This window comes from Ixodes scapularis, unplaced genomic scaffold (genome assembly GCF_016920785.2).
Source record: "Ixodes scapularis isolate PalLabHiFi unplaced genomic scaffold, ASM1692078v2 PGA_scaffold4__175_contigs__length_147842914, whole genome shotgun sequence".
NCBI classification, from domain to species: Eukaryota; Metazoa; Arthropoda; class Arachnida; order Ixodida; family Ixodidae; genus Ixodes; species Ixodes scapularis.
Window position 1 is genome coordinate 111,334,874 of NW_024609879.1, and position 25,901 is coordinate 111,360,774.

General features: G+C 44.5%; 1 pseudogene; it reads left to right on the forward strand.

Annotated features, from left to right (window-relative positions):
• The first annotated feature begins 5,545 nt into the window (after window positions 1–5,545).
• LOC120848711 overlaps window positions 5,546–25,901 on the forward strand; it is a 38,103-nt pseudogene continuing 17,747 nt past the window's right edge.

Genomic DNA, 25,901 nt, shown 5'->3' on the forward strand with positions numbered 1-25,901 from the left:
AAGAGAAGGTCAGCAATGGCGGCTGTAATTTGGCGCGTGTGTAAAGCGTCTATAAGATCGACTTCCATCTTAAGTGACTTCTTTGTTGAGCAGACCGTGAGGGCGCTTCGACAGACCGCCGACACCACAGAGGATTTGTGAGTTGTGGGGTAGTTTGATGAGAAGTTAAGGTACCGACTAGGTGTGCGTTGCTTTTCTGAATACTTGGAAGGTTAAATGGTTCCCTTTTTTTTCAACGGGCACAACCAGAAATGAAAGACAACCGTTAGACTCACGTTCGACCGTGAATTGGATAGGTAGAGTCCGGTGTGCGTTGCTTTCCTGCATACTTAAAAGGTTAAATGGTTCCCTGTTTTTTCCACCAATACATCAAGATATGGAAGGCAACCGTTAGGCTCACGTTCGACCGTAAATTGAATACGCAGCGACCGGTGTGCGTTGCTACATCACGGACTACATCACGCTGCACTCCGAAACCGGAAGTCGTCCACGTCGTGTGCCTCAAGCTGTACTACGATCGATAGGACTGTGAATCTTGTGTTGTACTACGCTCGATAGGATTGTATTTTACAAGTTTTCGTAGTTTGCAAATATTTTTGTTTGTTTTGCTCTTTTGTTTCCCAGCATGTCGCATCGAGGCGATGCGCTTTTAAAAGGGGGGAGTAAGGCCACGCGCGTCGCTGAGCGAGCGCGTACGTGGCCGAATGGTAAGCCTGCCTGGCTGTCGCGCGGAAGACCTGGGTTCGATTTAATGCAGCGGAATTATCTTTTATTTTATTTTTCTACTTGGCGTTCTCGCAAATTCGAGAACTTTATTGTCTGATCGAGTTACGAATGTTCTACGCGCCGAACGTTCTTGGCTGAATGTTCCAGAGAACCAAGCGGTTACAAAAGGCGCTCCGCGTGGCAAGCCGCAGTCAGTCTCGCCCGAGCGTTCGATCCCGCTGTTACGTCGCCATCGACGCCCGCGAGGATCTATTATCTTTATTTCCTTTTCATTTTGGGCAAAAGTTCACCCCGTTAAACGATTAGTTTGTTTCAGTTTTCGTCGCTTCATTAATCGTCATTCGTGACAATATTGTTAAGCGCATTGGATAATGTATAGGACACGAATTAACGAACGTAAACATGCGCCTCTCCAGAGTGGTGGCAGTCCTAACGCACATGGGCCTCTTTTAATTGACTTTCTTTATTATTATTTTCTGGTTTCTTCTACTCTGCCTACAACAACTTACTGTACGAGGTGAATTACATAAAATATTTAAAAACACAGCGACAATATTCAAGAACTGCGATATAATTTACCATAAGATTTACACTTCAATGACTACATCTTGAGAGTTCCACCGCCGCAAGATCCGATTGTTTACATGCAAGCGGTGAAGCTAACGTTTTGCATACCTTGTTTTCTTTATTTTTTCTTAGCTAACGACACATCATCTCTTTGTGTTTCCCAGTAGAAAGCATTGCTCAAATATGCAGAACACCACGTAGGTATAACTAAAATATATACTAGCCGCACAAGAGTCGCTTATACGTATAGAAATGTAACTTTTGAAGAGGTAATGCTTCTTAAAAATATCAATAATTTTTATATGAAACTGGGAATAATCAGTCACGTTTCTAAATTGTGTATTTTGAAGCCATAGAAATGTACAATGTGAGATTCACTCACAACGTACAAAAAACAAAGTTCGCCCACATTATGGCTTCTAACAACATGCATGTCTTCTTCCTGACGCAACAAAACAATAATAACTAAATTGACTGAAACTACCAGCTCGTTCCGGACATTAAAAAACATAAGATATGTCCGGATCATTCTGACAAACCTGGGAAGCGCGGAATGCATAGTGTGTGCATTTTGCTTGTCTTATCGTTGGTATAATGCGTTATTTATGCGTGGGTCATGCTTATTTACGTGGTGCTTTGCGAGGTTTAGAAGCATTGAACGAGGAAACACTTATGTGGTCTCTGTTTGTCAAAATGAACAATACAAGAATTTATTATTTCAGGAGTGAAGTGTGAGAGGAGCAGGCGTTTGTTTCCATGGGTTCTGAAAACTCCTTACTAGGCAATACAACTTAGTCCGCGAAAATTGAATGGTCTTGGAGTCGACAGCTTTTGTGCAGTTGGAACAGCTGAACGCGTGAAGATTCGGGATTTTCACCCTTGTATGCAGAGGTGTGATCCTTTTATCGTCTTGTAAACCTGTCGTGACAGCGGAGAAAGTTGTCTATAATGTCATGGTGAGTCATCTGTCCTGGCGCGTCGGCTTCAGGACTCTCCCTTGGAATAGCGCGAAAACGGAGTAGCGTTGCGATTGCGATGCGTATGCGTTCCCTCGGATGGGAGATTTCAAACCCGCTCAAGAGGATTTTGTGTTGAAGGGGCGCTGTCTAATGCAAATGAGCTAAGTATCTCTTTTTTTATATTTCTTGTAAAATATTTTGCTTCCGCTTCTCCGGAGGATGCGTGTAGCGCCTGGAGCCCCTTGTGCCCTTTGTATGCGAAGAGCCCCTAGTTATAACTAAATTACTTGCGATGGGAGATTAATCGCACCTTGTGAATGATAGATTGGCTGTTGCGCTAGATTGTGATGTCATACGACTTCAGGTATATTCGTTGGTGCGTGTAAGAGGAGGAACGTACTCAATGTTTCAGTCACGTCGTCACTTGGCTTCGGCGCGCCCATCAAGGTAAGGCTGTCAAAATAGTGACGATATAATTAACACGACTACGACACTCTTTCAAGCTTCACAGTAGACAGGGCTTGCAGCGCTCTATTTGTGTGCAATTTCTAAATTGGCTAAAAACGTAAAAATATGTATAAATTAATATTTCAGAAACTATTATATTTTCACGATTTTTTTTAGTTGGTATGGAATCTACAGACGAATCAGAATAAGAGACAAGAGGAAGCTACCGCCACCTCTCTCCACTTTAGCAGAGTGAACACTGGAGAGGAAGTCGCCTCCTCTGCATCATGCGCTTTGCTAAAGTGGAAAGAGCTGGGAGGAGCTTCCCCTGAACTCTTAACCTGTCACCGACTATAGCAGCAATTGATATCAATACTGCTATTGCAGCCTGACCCCTAAAACAAATATTTTTAATGTTTCTGACCTAATTTCAGTACTTTAGACTACTTACTATGACGATTATTTCCTCATTTAATGTTCACCTAGCCTTATAAAATACACGATGAAGACGGTGCTCGCCTATCTGTTGTTATTTTTTCTAAAAATATATGTTAGAATCAAAATCGTACTCTCTGTATATCGACGTAATTTAAAGTATCATTAGTGGTTACCAACCATAAAACCAGCTGCAACGCGTATTAATGAAGTACTTTACGCTAAAATAAAAACAGCTAAAAAATGCAGATTTCTTTCTCTTTTTTTTTTTTTTTTGCTAAAAGCATTCTTGCGTATTCTTTCTCGTGCCAGCTCTATATTGCCACTTTTTATAGACTGAGATATAAATGCAATAACGTGTGCAACTTGTGGGGTAAAATGTGCGAAAACAAATGTATTGCTAAAGCTGATTGGGCGAAACGATATTTTTTAACGTGCCCGTACATAGAGGTTATAGTGAAGTATATTGGGTACATATTGTTAAAGCCTCATCCTGATCTTATAGAAACAAGCCGAATAGACAAGCAAAACAAAAATACTGTTATTTTAATTTTATATGGTTGTTTTATATGCCTAATCGGTGTATAAGAGGCTATTCACAAATATACATACATACATACATACATACATACATACATAATAGAGCGCAACACAGATGCCGATGCATAGATTTTCGATATCGAGAGTGAAGAGATTGTTATAAACCTACTGGATCTAAGAGAGGGCTAGAATGTTGAATGGTGAAAGGATATTGAAAGTTAGGAATATTTAATGTATATATCTTATGCAAAATTATGAGTCAGTATTACATCTTAAAGATAATGCTTAGAAATCAAACTTTTGTTTAAACACTAATATAGTCAAGCTTAGTTTTACGATTCAGTCCTGCAGCACGATAATCCGCCTTATTTGAATGTTAATAATCAGTTCAAATCTATGAGTAGCGCTTTGTGCAGAATGTCACGTTCTTGGAGTGACAACGGGATGAAAAGAAGAAAAGAGGAAGGGCGAGCTGAAGACAAGCAGAGGGCGCGAGATGTGCATGTATCGAGCGGGAACAGGCGAACGACTGTGGCGGATAACGCTCCCGGCAGCCCAGGCTACGCTGCTGAAAATCCCTGGCCTCGTCCCACGCAAGGCAACACCGCCGAGCCGGAGTGACTTTCGAAAGCGCTCCCGCCAGCTGAGGCTACGCTCCTGAGAGATCCTGGCCCCGTCCCAGGAAGGGCAACACCGTCGAACAGGAGCGGCATCCGATCTCTGACCACTATCCCTTGCCGCACTCCTGAGAAACCCTGTACTCGCACAAGGAAAGGCAACACCATCGAACCTGACGGCCGGCCGGTTGCCGTTGGTCCATTGCAAGCTTGCCGCACTCCTGAGAAACCCTGGCCTCGCCCCAGTAAAGGCAACACCATCAAGCCTGACGGACGGCCGGTCGCCGTTCGTCCATCGCAAGCTTGGCAGGCTCAAGGATTTCACCCGGGAAACCGCGGCTCCGACACAAGCGAAAAAGAGTCGGCTTTGCATCCATCGTTAATCAGAAACAGTGAGTGAACTTCAGGCCCCGATTAGACCTTGACAGGAACCAAACTGTTCGTGCTTCTAGAGACTTCCCTTACTTAACTTCAACATTTGTTTCTTTTTATTCTATCTTATTTACACTCATATTTCTTTGGTGTGGTTGACTGAATTGATTTGTTTCTTCTACTTTCGTGCGTCACTTCAGTCGTCAACACGCCCTCGTCTTCTTGGAAGAACGTGACACAGAGAATGTGTTTTACTCAAATATAAATTCACGTATCTTTGAATCTGCCATTAATAAAAGCTTAAGATAGATAATTTTAGGCTTTTACCTCACACCTAGCGAACATGCGCCAGACCCATCTCATTTGTAAAATATTTTTAATGACTCGTGTCCAAAGCGAAGACCCGCAGTAAACAAATAATGACATCCAGAAAGGATGCAGCAAGTCCTAACGGAAATGGATATGATTTCTTTCCTTCTACGTTCCAGCTGACATTCAGGTTTATAATTAAATAAATAAACGCGAATACTTCATGTGTGGCCAGTTTCCGGTTTTCCATATGTTGCCATTAAAGTTCCAGGAGCGTTCATTGCCGCCCATACATCCACTTGTTGACAAAAAGGAAAAAAAAAGTTCATGCATCAGAGTTCATTCAACCATTTTTATACCTACGTCATAACATGCATTCATTCATGAAACTTCTGGAAAAATTATTTTCGATATAACGCTTTGTTTTTTTATTGTATTAGCTTACAAGTTGTGAGGATGACGCCAGAGATCACATGTAAAAACAGTTGCCGCCTTCCGGTTTACAATGATTTAAAAAGCTGCCCGGGGATTATGAGATATTTCCAGTCTTCCCGCGAATCTAAGAGTTAGAAAATGAAGGCTGTTATCGCCGTGCTGCTTTTAGCATCATTTATCTTTTGTACGTCTACTGAACTCAAGAAGACTAAAAAAAAAGGTACGTAATTGCATCAAAAGACCTATTGCTCAATTACCCAAGAATCAGGGAGAATGCTGGGAATGTACGTACACGCGGCGCACGCGCTCGCCTTTTCTGTATAGGAGATTCGAAGTAAATAACCAAAAAAAAAAAAAGGCGTCTACGAACGCGAGTGCAAGATGCTATTTATGTTAGGCTTTTGATTTAAGACAGTTGCTGCTGCAAACGAAATTTCGTGCAGCGCCTGGAACTACACTCGCAACTTCCACTTTGATTGTTGGGTCATTTAAAAAAGGCTATTTTAATAGATCCGAGCAGTGGGTTCACTCATGAGGAATAAGGCCTCGTTGTAAATCAAACAGTGAAGTTTCTAACTCTAACACCTTTTCGGAAAATTTTAGCTCAACCTGTTGTGTTGTATTGCGGCGCACAAATTTAACAAATCCCGCAAACAAAAAGCAACTTTATAAAGCTTTAGAAAAGAAGCAAACGTTTAACTGAAGCAGCTAAGTTTGTTAGCCAAATACCGGCCGGTATTTTAACCCGGGAATTTTATACTCTCACTTCAATTACAGCTTTAGAGTTTTGGAGGTCACATTGTGCATGCATTGAAGCACACAAAAACTAGCACAGAAAATTCAAAAACAAATATCGAATAAAAAGTGACCTAGATGAGTATATTTGCACAGTAGGGATTTATGTCTCAGGTGGTGTTAAATCTTCTCTGAAATATACTTCCCTCCAGTGGGGCCAAATAGAGGGCAGGAATTTCCACCAAAGGCACTTCTTGCCTTACCGTACTGTACATGTACAGTGCAGTACTCAAAATAAAAATCCCTACCCATGAAGCGCAATTCTTCGGGTCTAAATAAGGTTTTTGTCTAGAAATTTAGCGTCTGAAAAAGCCAGCAGTAATCAAGATAGTCAAACTTAAATTCTATGGCCAGAGTTGAGCATCTCGGCAATAACTGACCGTATAAATGCCAAGGTCAGCCGTCACGGCTTCCTGGACGAAATGTCTTCGCAGTGTTTGTACCGCCACATATACATACCTACTTTTTGTTTAGGGAGGCAGCGGGGAGAGATGAATGTTCGAGTGGACACGTTCAGTAGCAACTCCGAGAGTCGAGAAACCTTCACTCTTTACGCTTGATGCCAAATAACGACTTTCAGTATATGCTCCTCCGAGTTCTCAGAGTCAAGCTCCAGTGCACCAAGTCTAGAGACGGTGCACGGGGAGCCAAGAAAGCAAAGTATTATGTATTTCCGTATTTATTTATTTATTATTTATTTAATGATCCCCCAGGGCCGGGTGATGAAAGAAAAAAACTGGCGGGGGAGCTTACGTCGGTTGTGGCGTGAGTCTTCAGATTGCTGCTTGCAAGATAAGACGAATAACCTCTTTGGATTTCGTTGCCACCTCAGGCATTTTTCGAAAAATGTCTTGGAGCGTATTTATATTGTTTTAGATATGCTAATTAACCCTGTAATCACTTCATTTGACGCTGTGCTTTGATCGCCATTGAATGGAAACTTGGTGATTATTGACAATAGTCCTATCTGAGCTGAACAGAGCAAGGCAAGGTATGTATATAGTTTCGGTGAGCAGTTTGACAGGCGCGCAGAACGTGATTCTGATTAATGTTTGGGTAGCGCAGCTAAATAGGAGTGCCCATTCGAATATAAGACATCGGCTGACGCTCACTTCGGCCGAGAAGACCTTGATCGCCAAGCGCGGCCGACTTCCCGTAGGTATATGCATATATTTTCAAGGAGGTTCATAAAGAAGTGCAGAACAGAGATATAACCGTGGAAAGGTATGGTAACCGTGGAAGTAGATACCCCCAGCCATATATTTTGCGTCTTTTGACGACGTTTTGTAGGCTTTGCATAACAGTATCAGCCTTTGTACCGCCCTGCGTATGTCTCAGACGCATTGGATCATTGCGAACAGCAGCGCAGTTGTCTACACTCACTCAATTTTTCTAACGACCTTGTCGAGACTTTTTCAATATCGGCGTCAAATAAAAGCGACCGTGCTTGGCGTCGGCAGCTTCAATTTTATTCGAAGACCATCTGGCACAGGGGAGGAAGCGGTAACTGTGTAGGAGCAGCTGAAGAGGCACGCGTTGTTGCCATTGAGTTGACTCTCAAAGAACTCTGAATTGAGTTACCCGTTAGGAGATGAGATAGCCGCTACTGAACGCGCCCAGTGTGTTAGAGCATCGAACCTTGGAGCACGAGGAGCGAAATCACGCGCTGCAGATACCAAGGACCGTATTTAATAATTAATTTAGTTAAAAATGTTGTCGAAGATGAAGGAGGCATGCATGGCGGCTGTGTTTACAAGTTTTGAGTGCCGTGACACTGGTTTTCTCGTGTTTATCATCAAAAAGCCAGTTCACGGCAACAACACGACACTCAGAGATAACAAATCTCTGAGTGTCGAAACAGAAAACCCCTCCGAAATCAACGACGTCTCGCGAGTGCAACGGCCATCGACGCATTCGGCGCCAAACTCTGCAGCCAGTACCGACGATAACAACAGCGCCAACCCAACTGGCGATGACCATCTACCAAGTGAACCACCAACTCACCTGAGCGGCGATGATAAGGAGTCCGGTGACAAAGAAGTGGTTCTTGTGGCGATCATGAGGCCAGCCGACAGAGAGGTGACAACACCAGAAATATGGTTCGCGCTGGTAATCAAGCGAAGGACAACATGAATGGATGCTTAACGGTTGGTGGACAAAAATGACAATGGAGTATAGTTGGACGCATAACCAGAGTGTATCGTCGACACCGAAGAAAAACGAGTATACCAGGGAGAAACATCGATGACAGCCTACTCAACCGGGCAATGGTCGGGTAGCCGAAGAGACAGAACGGCCATTACCAGCGACCATAACAAACAGCCAACTGTACACCAATGTAAGGAATCTGCTGGCCATTAAGATCGAGCTGGCCCTTAATCGCCAAACTGACCGAAGAGGAAATAGAAAGGTGTACAGTAAGGAAGTAAACTATCAGGTCATCGAGATACTTAATATGGTGATCGAGCGAGAGGGGCTGGAAAAGAATGCAAATACTCCAGTAGAGCTGAATGGCTTGATCTACGCTTGCCAGCTGACATATGAGGAGGTGACTAAGAAGCCAACGAAAGAGGTGAACTGGAAGGAGGCCATTAAAAAGATATCGAGAAGCTTAGTCAACACCTGCAAATCGTCACCAGTCACAAACACAACGAGCCTCCCTCGAGAGCACTAAAACAAATTTGCAAAGCTAACCAGTACCACTCGAAGAACGAGTACCAGTTTAAGAATCTTGAAGACTAGATCGGAGAGAAACGGGCGGTCTTTAAGAAAAACAAACTGGTCATTTCGGCAAACCGGGCTGAGCACTGGAGAACGAACAAGCTGTTCGAGTTCAATCGGTTCGCCCTCTACAGGAAACTTGACCAAGACCAGAAAGAAATTGACGAGAACTTCGAAGTTGATGAGGTGATTACTTTCTGGTGATGAATTTAGGTAACCGATGACGAGAAGGGGAGCACCAGGAATTAATTGACCTATTGGACCCAGTGGAGCTGCAGACCGAAACTGAAGAGGAAAAAGTCAGGAGAGTCATCGAGGAGAAGATCAAGTTCCAGCCACACTAGAAGACACCAGGGCGGGACGACGTATTCAGCTTATTGTTTTAAATAATGCTGACTGCACTCCACTTTCGTCTTAACGTCCTTCTAGTCAAAGCAGTTGATGATCCCAAACAGATTAACGTGTGACTGTACGTGGGCGCGACGTACCTTATCGCGAAGACTAAACGAGCAAGCCAGGGCAAAGAGCTACGTCCCATAACTTCTCTCCCGAGCGTCTACAAGCTGCTGAGCAAGGGTTGTCACAGCCCTGGTGACTGACCAGTGCGGTGTTAAGGAGGTGATCTCGGACGACCAGATGGGTCCTCGACGAGGGTCCCAAGGTGCCAAGCAGCAAGTGCATCTCAACAAAGTGCTCAATCAAAAACACAACCATCCTTTACATCCTGGATTGATATCCATAAAGCGTATGGGAGCGTTCAACACGACTAGCTGGTGGCCGTACAGACGAACTTGAGCATGTCGGAGAACATCATCAGGTTCGTCATGCGGACGCTGGCCTTCCAACGCACTAGCTTGTTTGTCGTCAGAGTGAGATTCGCCAGGATAAAATCAACAAATGACTCCCCCAGGGTGATAGTCTCTCGCCGTTGCTGTTTGTTCTCGCGTTGGAGCCCTAGAGCCGTCAACGTAATCATAACCTCGAACAATTGCAAGTGGGCAACATTGAATGCAACCATTTGCTGTTCTTCAATGACATCAAATTACTGGCTGACACAAAAGAGACGCTGACAAGGCTGTGTGGCCTAACCGAAAAAAACGCTCTGTCAGGTGGGACTAAAGGTGAGTCAGCAGAAGTCGACGAGTAACGTCGGGAACAGTGGAGTCTTCGGAGGGATGGTGGACAATCAAAGAGGTTACAAGTATCTAAGCATCCTGAAATATTCTCGAAATGTGCAGAAAGATGACAACAAGGGCATTGTTATCAACAAGGCCACCGAAAAAAAAACGAGAATGCTTTGCAAGAAAAAGCTACATGCTGCTAACCTATTAAGAGGAATCAACGAATTTGCCCCCTCGACACTCAATCCCTATATATATAGTATATAGGTATCCTGCACTTCAAGCCAAAAGATTACAAAACGATTGACAAGGAGGTGATGAAGATCCGGAGTGAGTACAAGGTAACGAGGAATGCGGCGAATAGTGAGCGGCTATACCTGATGCGCCACAAACTGGGAAGAGGACTCGCTTGTGTGGAGGAGAAAGCTGAGCTAATAATCTAGAAAATGTTAAAATCTCTCGAAATAATTCGAAGACAAGACCGCTGAGGGAACAGAAAAAACAGTAATATATCCAGCTCGAGCGAATATGTGAGTATCTGAAGGAAAAGTAACAAGTTGAAGAGACCAACTTGACTGAGAAAAACATCCGGCGAAAACAGGAAAAAAGTTGAATGAGGCGAATCGAGTAGAAGGTGATGCACGGCACTCTTTTCAATAATGTAGAGAGCGCCACCAATAATGATACCTGAGCCAAAGATAAATACGACCACAACAGAAGTGTGGTGCCCACCATTTACGACCTAAGAATGTCAAGCTCGGTGGAGAACCTGGCGACACATTGTGGTGGAATGCTTGACCTGTACTACAAGAAACGCTATGATGAAGGCGTCAGATGAATTCACATTCGTTACACCAAAGAAGAGTATGGATTGAACCAAAGAAGTAAGCTTAAGAATTACAAAGTTGAAAAGATAATGTTGAATGATAGGGTAAAGCTCAAATCATACGTAGAGATCGTGACGGAACTGTTTCTTAAATACAAGCATGACCTGGTGATATATGACCGGAAAACGAAGGATATCCCACAGGTTGAGGTTGGCACCACCAACGAAAGCATCCTGGCCAAGACCGAGTCGCCAAAATCACAGAAATACGACCTACTGAAAAATTACTTCCTGGTAATGTACTGAAAAATTCCTGGTAATACGACTACTGAAAAATTACTTCCTGGGTGCAAAGTAATTAAGATACCGATGGTGATGACCTGAGATGGTCTAGTGGCAAGACATTTGAAGGGATCTATGAGACAGCTCGAAGTCACCGGCAGGCAGATGGCCCCATGCAGTCGGTAGTCTTAAAACGAACCTGTTATAGTATTCTGGAAGACTGCCAAGAATGAAAAGAGGAGACTGGATGTAGGATGAGGTGAACGAAATGATGGTCCAGCTCGAGGCGCAGCCCGCTAGGACAGAAGAAGGCGCTAAGTTAATGCCTACACTCTAAAAAGAAAACAAATATATTCTTAAACCCTCTGTCACATATACGACACCACAAAGCTTCGGCTGGACGTACAGCGCACTGATGTTGAACCGACGCTACTAAAGTTCATGAGCAGCTTGACAGCGAGTTGTACTAGTTAATATAATAGATAATATAAGTGTGGCTGTTTGCAAAAAAAGTTGTCGGGGTTTTCAAGGCTCTACTGCAAAGCATCAGTATTTTTTTCTGTAGACTTTGATGCGTACTTCAGCTGTTTAATAAGTTATATCGTACCGTCATCAACCATCTCGCAAAAGTTGGGCAGTCAGTTTGACGTCATTGCGCTTTACGTCGATCTGAATTTTCGGGGTGTCGTATATGTGACAAGGGGAGTAAGGATATACCATATTTTTAGGGTGTAGATGAACCTCATCTGCAAGGAATTACTTGGATGTATTAAACATTATTATATTTGAAAATGTTTCAAATACATATTGTTTCTTTTTTTTCGCATATTGGGGAAAATAAAATATATGATGTAAGGCAGGTATAAATAGAAAGGAAAAGCATAGTATCGCGTCTTTCGTGAAACAGAAATCACATATCAATTCATTGATCGACAAAGTAGTTTGTCTTCAGCTGCACCAATAAGCATTCAACAGTTGTATAACTATAAATTGTTTAGCAAACTGCTGGGCTACCGTGTTACACGTGAAACGTTACAGTATCTCTCCGAAACGTTACCAAGCCCCGCGCCTACACTCACGACGCACTTTGTCAGATAACTTAACACCAGGCATATAAAATTGATAGCAGATCCTGCGATGAAGATACTGGTGCTTGTCGGGTTTTAAAGACTGGCTGTATTCCAGAACCTCCATTACCCACAGAAATCAGCCAACTAGCGTTGATCAAGCACCAGAAAATCAGCGTCAATCTTCGCGGTAAATTTTTGTAGCTTCGTTGAATCTGGCGACACCACTGACGAGCCAAATAATGTTTCACGTTAAAAGTTATCTTATAGAATGCTATTCTTTGCTAAAGGGATCAAAATGGGTACCGTAAACGACTTAGTTTTCGTGAGGACCTAATTTTCCTAAATTCCACATATAGCCTACAATTCGCGAAAATATGTCCTGCGAACAATTTTGATAAAATTTAAACAAATTTGAATCTATATTAAGATCACACCACGTCGCGAAAATTGGAACAAGTGAATTATCCCAAATCTTCCGCTTTGGGCTAAATCGCGAAATATTGAGCCCGCGAAGAGCAAGTTGTTTACAATATTTAAAACTCTTATTATTTACTCAATACTCAACAAGTGCGTTTCTGTGCTTATGTCTATTTGAATTTGTTTGTTATAGTTTAACGTAATTTTTTTATCAATATTAAATATGTCGTTTAAGAGGAGAAACATTAATTTCAATTGTCACAGTTTTTGAGCGACCAGCAGTGGTCAATAAACCATTATTTTGATGGTTTTGTTGGAAAGTAAAAACGGCTGTATTTGTAGCAAGCATATCTAGCTGCCTTTCAGTGGACGTTTTCTAGAATACTTACATTCTTTCGTGTAAGTGGAACCAGAATATATTTACCCATTCTAGCAATGTACGCACTAGAGTGGTACATGCAAAGGTTTTATTTCATGAGTGGAATATATCAACGTTTTTTTCAGGAACAATGAATTTGCAAGGGCTTTATTTGCGTAAATATTCAACGTGTGCGTTACAGCTCAGGTCTGATCTAATATAAAACCAAGATACTTATATACAGTGGGCCTGCGCTAGTCTACACCATTAGCATTACGTAAACTCAATATTAGTTTGTTCGTGCGAGACAGAGAAACGGTTCTGCCTGAATTCAGAGTCATTAGGAAGTTCTCAAAACAATCGCCTACGTTTTTTATATAAGTTTAGTAGAATTTGGTTAACTTGGCTTGTTATCTTGCAATAAATATTAGAATCGTCTGCAAGATATGTAATTTGAACCGATTCCATGAATATATAGTTTTTATAATGCAAATACAAAAGTGGCGCCAAAGCAGAACTTTGCGATAATCCAAAGGCCAGTACTTCAATGGGCCAAAAGGCGTGTCCTTTCATATTATAAAAACTGAAACCATTATTTTTAGTAATCCTTAATCTATGAAAATATAGGAACCTCAGCCATAAGGTGTGTTCGTTTTTTTCAAAGAAGCTTGACGTGTAAAACGCACTCAAACGCTTTTGACTTGTCTAAAAAATTACATCTATCTGACTTCTATTTATATCCATCGCAAAGTAACGGAGACATTCGATCAGCTATGTGACAGTTAGTAATCATGGCTTCAATTCCCAATCCTGCACTTTTCGATCTACTGGGTAATTCAAGGAGCGGCCGGGCTCTTTAAACCGACCGCAAAATTCGGTTGCTTAACCTATCTCGCGCTACGACTTTGTGCAGCGTTGCGCAATGATGGTGCATTCTTTTTTTTTTGTAAAATTTGCAAGGAGCGAGCTTACCCGAGGAAAAAGTAAAAAAAGAAAAAGGCTTAGCTCCTATTGAAAAGCAGCGAAGCCACCGGTTTTCAAACCACAGGGCGCCCTATGGTTTGCAGACCGGTGGCTTCACTGCGTTTCCATAGGAGCTAAGCCTTTTTCTTTGTTTACATTTTCCTCGCGTAAGTTCGCTCTTTGAAAATTTTACAAAAATAAAAATGCACCATCTGTGGGCAACGCTGCACAAAGTCGTAGTGCGAGATGTTACGAAACCTAATTTTGCGGTCGGTTTAAAGAGCCTGGCCGCTCCTTGAATCACCCTTTAGATTACCATCGTGCCGGCGTGGGGCGGTGTATCAAAACCGCATGATACACGTGAAACACACCAGGCTCACGGAGGTGCTGCACAGGGAAATATTCTCACAGCGTAAACCAGTATTGCGGATCCCCAAAGCAGGCCCGACCTTACGATGCCTGAACACGACAGTCAAAGTTCTTTTGTTTTGAAGGTACACATACAAGTACACGAGAGTAATTCACTGTACATTTATCTCATATATAATGTTTCATCATCGAGCGAACGTGAAGACAGCTTCAATAAAGAAATATTTTCTACTGAATAAATTCGTGGACCGAGACGGTCGTCGCGGTTCGCGTGATAGCTACTGCGGGGTTGCGCTTGTCGCCACATGAGTGACACGGAACCGAATAAAGGATACTTTATTAAGAATCCTCTACTCTAGTCTCGATTTGGAGGAATATTCTTGGCCTCTGATTTTCGCGGGAAAAGAGGGGAGGTGAGGAGGAAACACTAATCGTCTCTTGCAACCTCACTTCTCAGCTTCGTAGTCGGGCTTCTGCATTTACCACTACGAATGTCTCTACTCATGGGAATCCGCCACTACGTCCATACAATGTGAAGAAGCACACTTATATTTTTAGTCACGTTGGAATAGCTACTCAATTTCAGATGGGTTTGTAGGAACTATTTGAAGAGTTAGTTATCTTTAGAATTTTTTTATGATCTTCACCTTTTTTTGAAAAAATAAAATTAATTATCTCTTCGTCAGGCTTTGAAAAGAGGGTAAATTTAAGTTTCCAGCAACGTTTTTTTTTTCAAGCACTTGTTCTGGGTTTGCAGTTTTACCTCTTACAATTCAGTACAAACAAGATATGCATGACTGTAAATAAAAAAAAGTGAAAGCCATTTACAACTCCCAGTGACGCCGAATTAGAGCGCAGCTCTTGAGGAGGAAGAGGGAAGGGTACTGAGGAGGGGGGGTCACGGAACCTCGAGGGGGTGGGTCACGTGCCTCGGGGAGGAGGGTCACGTGAACTCGGGGGGGGGGGGGGGGTCACGTGACCTCGGGGAGGGGGCCACGTGACCTCGTGAAGGGGCCACGTGACCTCGGGGGGAGTCACGTGACCCCCTTCCCCAAGGTCACCGAAGGTGCCCGAGGTCGTCCCGAAGGAAGAAGGAACCCGATGTCCTCCCGAGGTCCTTGGGGGGGGGGGGGGGGGGGGGGGGCTCGCGTTTACGCCGACGCCGACGCCGCTCAAGCTGGAAACGGGCGCCTAAGAGCTGCGCTCTAAAAAGTCATATAATGATTTTGCTTGTTTTGTGACAAAGTCTTAGTAAGTCAGGGCACAATCCGAAAGTTCGGATGATGCATTTTTGTAAAAGGCTGTGTTTCATAGTAGTACTATACGACTTTTTTAATTATTCCTAGAGGAAAACGTCTTGAGATGTTTAATACAAGGCTTCCGTCAAAAGCCGAATTAAAAAAGATAGGTTTTCATATATTAAATTTATCATAAAACTTTAGTTATCTTATACCGCATGCTAATCACCGAAAGTGGAATAAATAAGCACACTGCATAATTTCAACTTATTCTATTGAATCGTTCTTTCGAAGCGAATTAGATGAACGGAGCATTTACTCATAAATATGAGATTACACTCTTATACACAAGTACTCCATTACAAATAAAGCTACCTTGGAGAAACGCATGATTTTGCTGTTGGGTAAACATATAACAAGCTGCACGCACGATTCATTGAATTTTACTTTTAGTCCATGCATAATGTTTTGTACTGGTTAATTTGAGAGAATTCAATGATATATTTATTTAACGGTTTTTATTAGAATCGGTCGGTGTTGCGAAAAGCGTCTTGCCTGGTCAGTGACCGCACCCAGTCTTTGGCTTCCAGGCGTCCTGTGCTTTTCCGTGGCTCGCCGCTCGGCTCTCCGCTCCCGGTGTCTCGGGTTGCATCCGCCGTTGTTTGGGCTCAATAGGTCGTGTTCGCTAAACGCGGCGAACACGCACGTAATGCGCGGCCCATAGTTTTCACGATGATAGGTCTTTATTGAACATATCGTAAAGTACACAAATGACCAATAACTATTCACGCTAGAGTCTGCCTGTAGTAGGGACTTGACAAACATTTAACCTGGAATAAGCGTTCCCCTAGTTTTAGAAAAAAAGCACAATATGTCAGCTCTTCCATTTTATTAAATGTTATCTATTCGCACTTAAAAATAATTAAAAATACCAGCGTTTTACAAAACTAATTTATACAAAAACTTCGAAACTCTCAACTTATCACTCATATGATTCAAAATATCCCGCTGGCAGGTAGATTATTTTTTACCAGTTGGAAAGGAATAGGCAAAATTTAACCTACTATACAGCAAAGGCTAAAATGGCAATAGTGCTAGCATGCCGGAAAGCTGCAAGAGATCTGCTCCCCAGTTGTCGACGATATCTAGGCGAAATGACAAATCTATAATACTTTTTTTCTTTTACAAAAACAAATATCGCACTTACCAAGAAGAGCCAGTTGATTCAATCTGTAATGAACTTAGAAGCAAAATATGTTATGCTGCCATATACTGAAAAACATAAAGGCAGCGCTTGTTTCAAAATCCGGAGCACTACCATGCAACACATATTTAAAGACTTTCCCACTCATCTCTAGCTTTCTGAAAATACATGTGCTCTGTAAATGTTACTTTTTCCAATTACATTATAGAGGCACGAAAGTTGACTGTTTATGAGTTGGGTTTGTTTTCAAAGACGAGTCTACGTTTTGTACACAATGCTATTAAGACAGAAAGTTAGTTTTCTCATCGATTCCACTTTTTTGGTTATAAATTGTGAGAAGCTACCTTTTGTGTTTAGCAAAAACTTCCTTTTTTTTTCGTGACAGTTGCTCCGGTTGTAACAGTTGGCTACTTGCTGTATGAACGTGGGCACAACAATGTCACGTGGAAATCCAAGTTTAACTCATCGCTGGACAACGTTCACAAAAACGTAATATATTTCGCATTATCATCTCTTAAGGTTAAAATAAGGGTTATTTTTAGCATTTATACGGCTGTGTAAAAACCTCAAGGTAGCATATAACCAGCCAGTAGCGATTTTTGTCAATTCACGTTTCCGCTGGTATGGCTTTATTGCACGTGCGTTCTTTTATTTAAGATTGAGCGGAACAAAACAGTCTGATTTCTAATCCTTGATAGAATAAATTTTTGCGTCACTACTGTAAACATAAAAACGGCAAACGGCATGTTCGAAGATTTTCCTTTTACCTTGGACGCCTTTAAATTTACTAAGTGGAAACCGAAATATCCTCGTTATCAGAAACATTATTTTCAGCTAGAGTGTTCACAAAAATTTATATTGATGTAGCGTAAAAACTAAGGAAAAGGGATGGAGTAAAACATGACACCCCCGATTAGCTGGAAAAACGTCAGTTTCCACCTTGGCCGCTTCAACGGTCCATAACTTGAGAACGAAAAATCCGACGAACTTGCCGTTTGCGTGTGTTTTTTTATTATAGGAATCGCCCAATAGATGTATTTAAAAAAAAATTAAAGTTTGACCCAATATTAATGCCTGAGTTGAGATGAAATCACCCATATATATCTTTAATTGTGACACCCTTACGAAAATGTAAAACAATTAATACTGAACACTTTTATCTTTCAACATTTTATATCCAAATTATATTCAAACGAAAGGTATAATTTTTATTTTTCAAAGTATCAATATCGTTTTGACGGGTAACAAATAGCGCAGGGACATGGAAAGTAGACGACGGAAAACAAGTCCGTGTCCTTGCACAGTTTGTTACCCATCAAAATGTACTACAAACTAGCTCAATTCATCAACGCTATTAGGTATGAATATGATTGGCATATCTAAAATAGAGAAGACATGAAAGCTTGCAACACTTCTATGATAAGAGAGCCAAGGCTCTTTTCTCGCACAATTGGAGCTCTGAAATATTTTTTTATAAGACAATACACTCATAGATCAATCTTGAGCGTTTCAGCGCAGCAGCGAAAAATGAAAACAGAAAACCTGACGCCAGGAAACAAACCCTGGACATCCGCGTGCTAGAGCTGGGCGCTCACAACTTGGCAGCCCCTACGTCAATGAATAGCGTCGAAATAGACGACTCCGGTTGAAGGGGGCCCGAAGGCATTGGAAAGCCCCACGTGCTACGATACCCGACGCCTGGGTTTGAACCGAGCTGCGCGGCATGCTTGCGGTTCTCGCTCGCAGTGGCAGCGCGGCTAACACTCGAACTTTTTAGTTAGATGCTACAAAAATCAAGCTAACAGAGTATTTCTGGAGGTAGTGTTGGCGCAACACTGCAAGTGTTGCGTCAAATTCATTAAAATGTCTAGCAAGCGCGATGCGCGAGGCGAGAGCTTTTTATTCTCTTCTTCTACGAGCTGTAGAAATATACAAGACTACAGCGCTATATAAGAGTCTGTATCTCATATCTTTCCTTCTCTAACAAGGGAAGGTTTAGGTGGCGTGACGTTTTGGTTGAACAACGCACCTTCGACTTTGCGCGTGTGTGTGGCTCGTGTCCGTAAATGCAGGAATGGAATGGGGTACCCCCACTGTACTTCTACGATGTTGGGCGGTTTCGTCGGTCGCTCAAGGCATCGGGACTAAGCGTGTCTTGTTGCGACGAATGGACGTATCGCCAGTGTTCACCCAGTATGATCTCGGCTCCTCTGCTGACCTGTGGACAGTGCCGAACTTTTCGAAGGCAACAAGCCAGACGTCTGTGTCGCTGTTTAAGTCAGAAAGATTTCGCACACCATGGCGAGAATCAAACCAGTGTTCCTACTTCTTCTTGCTTTTTAGAGCGCAGCTCTTAGGGGCCCGTTTCCGGCTTGAGCGGCGTCGGCGTCGCCGTCGCCGTCGCCGTCGCCGTCGCCGTCGGCGTAACCGCGCGGTGCATCATGGGAAATATCCCATAATGCACCGCGCGAGCCCCCCACCGGGGTCACGTGACTTCGTGGGGAGTCACGTGACCCCCGAGGTCACGTGACCCCCCGAAGTCACGTGACTCCCTTGAGGTCACGTGACCCCCTCCTCGAGGTCACGTGACTCTCCTGAGGTCACGTGATCCCCTCCTCGAGGTCACGTGACCCCCCGAGGTCACGTGACCCCCGCCGATGTCGCGTGACCCCCCGATGACGTCATCGACACTGATGACGTCACCGGCATCCACATCGTCATCGTCATCATCACTGATGTCATCATCAGTGATGACGATGACGATGCGGATGCCGGTGACGTCATCAGTGATGATGACGATGACGATGTGGATGCCGGTGACGTCATCAGTGATGATGACATCAATGATGATGACGTCATCAGTGACGATGACGATGTGGATGCCGATGACGTCATCAGTGATGATGACGATGACGATGTGGATGCCGGTGACGTCATCAGTGATGATGACGATGACGATGCGGATGCCGGTGACGTCATCAGTGATGATGACGACATCAGTGACGTCACTGATGACGTCATCAGTGATGATGACGATGACGATTCGGATGTCGGTAACGTCACCGGCATCCACATCGTCATCGTCATCATCACTGATGACGTCACCGGCATCCGCATCGTCATCATCACTGATGACGTCGTCAGCGACGTCACTGATGACGTCACCGACATTCGCATCGTCATCGTCATCATCGCTGGTGAAGTCATCAGTGACGTCACTAATGACGTCATCAGTGACGTCAGTGATGACATCATCGGCATTGGGGGTCACGTGACCCCCCAAGGTCACGTGACCCCCCTGGTTAGTCTAACCCCCCCCCCCCCCAGCGCCCTTCCCTCCTCCTCAAGAGCTGCGCTCCAATTCGGCGTTACAGGGAGTTGTAAGCGGCTTTCACTTTTTTTTCTTCGTAAGCCCTTAGGTTCTTATTGTCTAGGATACGAGGATGTAGGCTCTTTCAAGAAGTTGAAAGAGCTGTTCTGATTCTTCTTCCCATTAGTAACTCTGTAGGTCAGTAACCGTTCTCGAGGGGGCTGGCCCTGTAGGTAAGAAGGGTCTGGTATGGGTCGCCCGACTTTTCGAGAGATCCCTTGATTAGTAAAACACATAAAATAGCGCAACAGAAAGACAAGGACAAGAAGTATACAGGACAGGCGCTGTATACTTCTTGTCCTTCTCTTTCTATTGCGCTATTTCATATGTTTTACTAAGATGAACCAACTAGCCCAACAACGTACCTTACTATCCCTTGATTATTTTTGCGGAGCTTCTGCTAGACCGCTACTCTCTGTATAGTAGGGACTTGAAATTATATGTCTAAACCCATATTCTTTCGCAAAAACGCTGTGAACAAGGAATCGGGTCATTTGGAAACCTGTGGTTCGTTGTCACTGATGACTACATCCCGTATTCCGTGCCTTGCAAAGATGGAATTGAAGTACCTGACGAGGGCATTGCCAGTCAAGGCAGTGAGATTTACTAACCCGGGAAACCTCGAGTAGTGATCCATGAAAATCAGCCACCACGACCCTACCACAAAGAAAAGGTTCATGCCGACCCTAGTGAAAATAATTCTAAAGGGCCCATCAACCTTGAATGATTCAGGGACCTCACAGGCCTTCAAAGCCCTTCAAAAATACGCTACAGAAAAACCCTTCAGGTAGACCCCTCAGAAAAACCCTCCAGCCCCACAGCCCTTCAACCCGTCAGAGCCTTTAGCGGCCCGTCAACCCTTTAGACGCCCAAATGACTGTGAACCATACAGAAAAGTTCAGTTCAAAACGTTATTGAAAATTAATTGCGGACATTGAGTTTTACATGCATATTAAAACTCAAAAAGACGATAAAAACCAACGCTTGTTCAAACCCGGACGCAAGCAGCTGTAGACGAAAGAGGTCATATCGAATAGGAACAACTGACTTCTTTATCACAACGAAAAATATCTTTCAAAGTACTCACAATGCCGTTGGATAAATTCCTGATGTACGGTAGTTCAGCTAATAAAACCGAGCAGGTGCACCTCAGTACCTATACACAGTCTCAGTAAGCACGTTTAGCGAAAACCACTAACTTGCAAGCAGATCCCGTCAGTGTTGAGAAATCCTGAGCACAGTCACGGTTTCGTTCATGATGCCGTCGGGCGGCGTCTTCGGCGTATTTTTCGCTCGCTGGATGCTTCTGGAGCCGGTCGGACGAAGAGGCGCAAGGAACAAGGCGGGACAGCTGCCGTCATCCACGGTCTCAGGACCCACAGTGCCATGATCCCGATGCGCTGGCACTACATGCGGTGGGGCGCTGATCCCGACTGCCAGGCTTGCTGCGAGTAGGCCGACACCGGCCACCATCTCCTTGAATGCGCTGAACACGATGGCACTCGAGCGGTGCCTAAGGCGGCCAACGCCGAACTGGGGTTCACCTGCGGAACCAAGGAAGAAACGGCACGGGTCAAAACAGACCAAGGATCGAGCCCTCAAAGCCGTGCTTACCTTTCTGGATGGAGCATACCGGTCCGTTCCAGATCTCCACGGCGGTGAGAATCAAACCGCCCACGAGTGGAAAGAAAATGGCCTCCTGACTTCCTCGGCTTCCTCACACCACTCTCTCCCACCGACCACTGGAGAAGCGTGTTGTGCAGCCCACGACCAACTGGTCCGGCCCTGGCACTTCTGCACCCTCCCCCCTTGCCGGGCGGAGAGAAGCGCATGCAGTGTGTGTGTGTGTGTGTGTAGGCGTTGTAAAAGAGGGGGGATTTGAGTTGCCTGTTCGTGTTTTTGATGGCGAAAAAGTGAGGACTTCTTACTCTGAAAAGCAGAATGGTTCTTTTATTTTTTTTATTTTTGGGGACCGACCCCCGTGGGGGAACCGGTTCCTGGGACGAGTCGCTGCCGCTTCGCCATCGCAATCTCCCCTGCGTCCCTGTTCTTGGGAAACGCGCTTCTCTCGGCTTGCCCTTTTTTATTATTATTAGTGCAACAAGTAAAGCTTGTTCGCCTTAAAACGCCGCTCGGCCAACAACACTCGGCCCGCGTATCGTTAATTCTCCACATGGGGTGATCGAACTTATAGCCCCCTTGGCGACCGAAGACCCGGCCTGTGACAGACGGGTTTGATAGAAGAGCAGTATTAAAAAACTGACCGTACACACATACGATCGATATTCTCCAAATAGTTTTCCCCTTTGCGAACAATACGTAGCTATGTTCGAATTCTACGAAATGTGTTTTCTCCGCCTAGGCCGTGGCCCCACAGACATCTCAAGCAGCTTGAAGGCTTTCCCGACCCCATTAGAAAAGTTCTTGGCAGGCTTTCAGACATTTCAAGACATAGTAAAGGGCACTTTAGTCATTTCAGGAGAGCCTCTGACGTGGCCAACAAACCCACCAGAAATATCGGCGCCCCCTTCAAACATCACAAGAATTCCTGAAGTCCCCTTCACACCCTCTAAAAAAATCCTGAAGTCCCCTCAGAGCGATTTTCAATAGGGGACCTTTTTCCCCGGTCTTTCTGAAAACTCCGTGTGCTTCCGCGGCACGTTCCTGTTTTTTTGTGTTAGAGACAAGTCCGACATGATTTCATCAAGTTCTCATTGTCAGCGTAGATTGTTGGCTGCCAACTGCGTTTCTTGTCCTCGCGCGGCATCTAACTATGCCAAAATGGTCTTCGTGCAGAATGCAAAGGGTCGTATCCTAGAACGTGATGGGATGATGGTTCTGGTGCATGCACTAGAGCGTTTTTGACTTGAGTCACATGGTCTTTATGCGGCCAGAACTCCTTTAGGCAATTATGAAAATCACTACGACTTGGCCAGCCTTTTTTGTGTGAAAAAGCGGAGTGGCGGCGGAACTCCTCTTCTTCTTGTTCCCTTTTCAGCTCTTGCAGCGAACGAGGTGAAACAGGCGGCGTTGAAAACAGCTGGTTTATGTAGCCTTCGATTTCTTTCTCCAGCTCGTTGTTCTCAATCTTCTTTTGAAGCAGAGATCTTGACAACACGTCAGCTATGGTGATGTCTGTGCCTAGAATGTACGTGATTTCATATAAAATGTGGATGCGTATGTGCATCCCCTGCAGTCGAAGTGTCAGGGCTTCTATCGCTGTCGACCCAAACAGCGAGACAAGAGGTTTGTATTTTTTTTAAGGCAAAACTTTGTTTCTCAGATGTAGTCATGGGACTTCTACTCGCAGGCTCAGACGAGAGCAAGGCCTTCCCTTTTATCTTTGCGTAGCGGCGCTCAGTCTCGGTCAGCACTCGGAAAGCATAGGCAATGACATCGTAGCAACCGGCGTATTCCAGCTAGCGTAGGAGAGGGTCGAGGCCATAGGAGGAGGCATCCGCTGTGACTTTCGTTGGTCTCTTCGAGGAGTACATCGCGAGGACTGGATCTGATGAGAGTAGTCTTTTCAAATTTGAGAATGCTTGCTCCTGTGCAAACTCCCAGGCGATCTCTTGTTTCGATGACAACAGGCTTAACAATGGTTGTAGCAACTCTGCCATGTCAGGTACAAAACTACCTAAGTAGGTGGCCATGCCCATCAATCGTCGGAGTTCAGTCTTGGAGGTTTGCCTCAGCATCTAAGTGACTGCTTTTCTTGTTCTCGTCAGTTCGAACGTAGTTGTTCTTGATGATATGTCCCAAGTACTCTATCTTCGTGACGTAAAACTGGCATTTGTCTCTGTTCAGAGTTACGCTTGTGTCTCGAACTCGCTCGAGAGTAGCGCGGAGTCCTCGCTCGTGCTGTTCTTTTGACGGTTTTTAGACAAATATATATTCTATGTGGCAATCAACACCATCAAGACCGTGAAGAATCATGCACCGTTGGAAGTGTTCCGGGGCAGAGCAGATCCCGAATGGTAGGTGAATAAAGCAAAATCGACCGAAGGGTGTGGTGAAAGTGGTCACTACTTTACTTGTCTCGCTTAAAAGAATCTCTAAATCCTGATGTGGCTTCCGTCTTTGAGAAACAGGTGGATCCTTGCAGCGCCCCAAGGGTGTGTTCCACCACCTGAATTGAATGCCATTCGCGTAGGACTAACTTGTTCAGCTCTATGCAGTCTAAACAGATCCGCACTCTTCCTGACGGTTTGGGTACCACCACCATCGGGGCACACTAAAAGGGGGGCTCTTTTATTTGGGGTGATGACGCCGATCACTGGCATCCGTAGAAGTTCCTTTTTTGTCTTCTCATACAGGGGTAGAGGCACCCGACGAGGAGATGTGAGAGCATGCGCTGTTGCGTCTGGTCGAAGCAGTATGTCACACTCTTGTTGTTACTTGCCAAGACCTTGGAAGACCTCAGGGAAGTCTTTGTCGACATTCAACACCGAAACAGGGTTGAGGGAATTGAACGGCCCCAAGTGATTGATGGCTGGCTCGCCGAGAAGTGCGGTGCGGAGCAGCGGATGGATGTAAACGCCTTTGACGCTTTCTCGGCCGTTAAACTTGAAATGGAGCCTGGCCACTCCCGAAATATGAAGAGCTTTACCACCAGGTCCCTGAAGTCGATGCGTTGTTGTGTTTGGAGTGATATGCTTGAAATACTGAAGGTACTGTTGTTCTGGAATGACAGTCTCGTCCGCCTCTGTGTCGATCTTGAAGAATCACTCTTTTTGAATCTAGTTGCGGAGCGACCTCTCAGACTGACCAGGTAGTTTCAACAAACAAACCAAGGAATATTGGCTCTTTTTTCATTGTCTGCAGCATTTGCACCGACCGGCAAACAGTAACATAGTGACTTTTCTTCCCACACTTCTGGCACGCGCCACTTTTTGCAGGGCAGAGAAATCGCGCGTGCGGCTCTTTACCGCACGAGCCACATGAGCAAGCTTGATTTTTCTTCCCGCAGCCTTTTGTGAGTTCATGCTTCGCCTTAGTCGGTGGCTTGGCGTCAGAGTCATGTTGAGCAGACTTGTTCTTTCTCGCGTGTATGGCAGCCATGGCTAAAGTTTCTTTGGGATCGCCTTGCCAGAGTACTGCCTGTTGTGGCTGAACAGTCTCGTTATGACGCGCTACGGTTACTGCCTTTGAGAGATTGAGGTCGGTGTCTAGTTTAAGAGTTTGCGACACCTTGTAATTCTTGAGGCCCACGACTAGTCTGTCTCGGATCAGTTCCTCGCGGAGTTCTCCGAAGTTGCAGGTGTCCGCTGGAGCATGGAGAGTTGTAGCAAAACCTTTGACGGACTCACCGTCCAGCTGGACTCTGGTGTTGGGTTTAACCCTCTTGAAGATGCCAATTCTTTGAGGAACGAAGTAGTCTTCACTCTTGAGTACCACGTCGAAGTTTTTCTGCTTATCGAACGTCAGCTTGCACGTGTTGAAAACGTCCTCTAACCGGGTGCCCATGAAATATACTAGCATGTCGACTTGACTCTGCAATGGACGGTCGTAAGGTCCCGAAGCAGCGCGGTTGCGCAGGAACCGCTTCTTTTATTCAGGCCAATCTGACGGCGACGAAAACGTGAAAGGGTCAGGCGGCATAGTCTTAACGAAGTCACGTTCGCTGGCGTTTGGCTTGGACGTTCCATCAGGTTACGAGAGAGTCAGGTCCGTCGGCAGTTGAAGAGCATAAGTCCATAGTGGAGGTTGTAGAGCTTGAAGTCAGTTTAAGGTTCCTGGACAAGGGCCACTAGTGTGTGC